Source organism: Callithrix jacchus, chromosome 6 (genome assembly GCF_049354715.1).
Source record: "Callithrix jacchus isolate 240 chromosome 6, calJac240_pri, whole genome shotgun sequence".
NCBI lineage: Eukaryota > Metazoa > Chordata > Mammalia > Primates > Cebidae > Callithrix > Callithrix jacchus.
In genome coordinates this window covers 156,536,678-156,540,178 of record NC_133507.1, presented here as the reverse complement: position 1 = coordinate 156,540,178, position 3,501 = coordinate 156,536,678, and positions in this window count along the sequence as shown.

The window sequence follows — 3,501 nt, the reverse complement described above, 5'->3', positions numbered from 1 at the left end:
AAGCAGGAATTGAAAATATTAAAACTCCTGCAGAAGTTTTTGATTTGTTTAAACCATGTGTGGGTTTTATTTTTTTAAACAATACATCAGTTAAAGTCATAAATTTGTATGCGGATTAATAATGATCATAAATTATGTCTTCATAGATAACTCATTAAGGCCCAAGTGAATGCACTGCTGGGAGTAACCTCTAAAAATGCACCCACGCTGACAAAGAGGGGAAGTGAAGGAAATGGTTAATTTGGAAGCTGGTTAAGAATACAATTTATTCCATGCATCAGTGTTCCAAAGTGAGAGGGGGATTTGTCAGCCCCATCAGCTGGCTTCTTAATTACATCCTTGCCTATCTAAGACCCATGGAGGCGTCAATCACCCTTATCCACGAAGTCATTCTCAGCACACACAAAATCCATTATTTAAATAACTTACATCCTTCATTGGCGAAGGCTCTTTCTAAGCTGTCAATGGACAAAACAACCAGTTAGAGGATAAAAAACCACACTTGCTCAAACGGCTGCTTTGTTTATAATTGTTTTGCTTATTATTTTTTGAATGGGGTGGGTTATTTTGATGTCAGGTAGCTGTTGCCTCAGAATCCCTGAGTGGCTAGAAGTCGAGCCGTGTCAATGGAGCTTGGCAGCTGCAGCTGGCACTGTGGGAGTCCGATGCTCCCAGTTGGGGTGGCAACAGTCAAGGAAGCTCAGATGTAGCCCAGAAAGAAACTGTGCAGTGGTGACAAGGGCCAGCTAATTACTGTCTTCTTTCCTGGAAGTTGCAATCTTATGATGTACTCTAAGAACAATCTCCATCTAGACGTTCACACTGAATGGAGGGTACCAATGAGTCGGACATACTCATTTATATATTGCAAATATGTCTGGTAGATTTCATTTCAAGTTCCAGCGTCATTCAATTTGCAGTGACCCCTGGAGTGCACATTGAAAAGGATCTGCAGTTGGTGCGTGGTAGGCAGGATAATGGCTCCCAAAGCTGTTCACACACGAGTCCCCTGGAACTTGTGACTACATTTTCTGACATAGCAAAAAGGGGTTTGCAGATGTTCTTAAGGATAAGGACTTTGAGATAGGGAGATTTTTCCTGGATTATCCAGGTAGATCAATGTAATCACATGAGTCCTTAAAAGGGAGAAAGGAGGCAAAAGAGGAGGTCAGAGAGATGGCAGCATGAGACAGACTTGAACCTCTGATGGTGAGCTGTAGGGAGTGATGTGCAGGAACTTGAGAGAACCCTCTGGGTGAGAAAGGCAGCCACCAGCTAAGAGCCAGCAAGGAAATGGTGACTTCAGTCTTACAACAGCATGGAACTCAATTCTGTCAATAGACAGAGTAAGCAAGAGAATTCCCCTGGAGTCTCTAGATGAGAGCACAGCCCTGTCAATACCTAGATTTTAGCCAGACGAGACCCATGTTAGACTTCAGACCCACAGAGCTGTAAGCTAATAGGTTTATGCAGTTTAAGCTAGGTTTGTGGTAGGTATCACAGTAATAGAAAACTGATACAGCCAAGGCTGCATTTAGACTCAGATAAAATAAACTGTGATTGATTAGTGATGTCTGCCATGGGTATAGAACTGGAGCACTGCAGCATGTGCCCTGGCCATTTGTCATTTGATGGAATGCGTCCATCAGTTACCCAATGAAGAAATGGATGATGTAAAATAAATGAATAAAAGACGTGCCTAAGAGATAAAAGCTTAGCCCCCTAGAGGACCTCCAGTCCAGGAGAACCAAGCTTTTACCAAGGTTGGGACAGTGGAGGGGGCAGAGGAGGAGAGGGAGAGATTCAGTTTGAGAACACTCTCCACGTTCCATACTAGAGACCAACAATCTTGATGTCAGTGTTGTCCAGAGTTTTTGCTATGTAAAGGAAGGGGAGGTGGGGCTTTGTTATAGGGTTCTATTGAAAGGATTTGTTAAGGGGATCAGAAGGAAAAGAAGGGAAGTTGCTTCCACTAACCAAGGTTTCAGTGAGCAAATACATGGAAGAGCAAAAGGACAGTACAGCACAGCCCCAGTGCAACGTCTTCACACTGCCTTCCTGTGATTCCAGCTCTAGGTGGTCCCAGGCACCTAAACCTCTTCATTGGAAGCTGGAGGAATTGCTGGGATGATTGTGGTTGGCCAGCAACAGAAAAAAAGCCTCCAGAGTTCTATTAAATATCTACACAAAAACTGCAGATGAAAACATTTACCCCATCTACTTTTTTAACTTAGGATAGGTAGCAAACCAGGTGCATCTAGGGACCTTGATTACATAACTTCCCTGAACACATCTACTATTCTTCCCTAGTGAAAGAACCTGACATCCTCTTCCCAGTCTACCTAGATATCCAGAAAGGCAAATTTTCTCCTGGCCTATCTCTCCCAACTCCCCACTTTCAGTATAGAAGTTCACACTGAGTGGAGGGTGGGCTCACGGATGAACCCTGTAGCCACCTGTCTCACTGCCAGGCAAGACTGCCCTCTGATTTGCAAAACTGCAGATGAAGTCTATATTGGTGCCGATAGGCGTTGGTTCAGTCGCCCACTGAGGCAAGTGAGAAAACAGTGATGTATCATGTGTGCAATCTTCCTGGTCACCAAAACACACCGATGAAAAGGACCTAGAACAAGCAGGATAAAGTCTCAACAGAGTGAGTGCAGGGCAGGGTAGGCACTGTTCAAAACCCAAGTAAGCATGTAGAAAAGTAATGGAGAAATTATCTCACAACATAAAATATGAAAGGTAAAAGGACACAAAAATTTATTAAAGAAAAGATTGTAATAATATAAGGGAGAGACCCAGGAGCTGCAATGTCCATGAGAAGAAGTCTCCAGTGAGAATTATTGAAAGAATTATCCCACCTGGCCATATTCTGCATTTCCAGTGTGGAGAGATGATCTACTTGGTTTCAGTTAGTAGAAAAGAGATCGTTTAGAAGGAAAGAAATCAAATTTTCGTTAAGCTTCTCAGTTGCAAAATACAAGGCCAGTGATGTTTTTACAAGGTTCTAAGGAAAAAATGGTGACCTTGGAATTTTATTCCCAATCTAATTATTGTTTACATGGAAGGCCCAGTTATTTTCAAGTATTTAAGAGCTCAGAAGACATTCCACGGTTATTCTCATTATGAAAAGATTGTTCGGGGAGGAAGTAAAGCAGAATGAAAAATAAATCAGAATGAAAATCTAACGAAAGGAGAGATGGAATGTAAGACAAATAGGATAAACAAGAAAACTCAACTAATAGAAAAATAAGTAACTTTTGATTATGTTGTGATAACACTTAATGCAGTTTGTAAGGAAGTGTTCTTGATAAAGGAAGGCCAGTCTTGAAGGGGAAATCAGATCATTTCCGTGGAACCCGGGCAGATGAAGTCTAAATTGGTGCCTATAGGGATCAATTGGTTCAGTCACCCACTGAGGCAAGTGAGAAAACGGTGATGAATGATGTGTGCAGGCTTCCTGGTCACCGAAACACACCCACGAAAAGGACCTAGAAC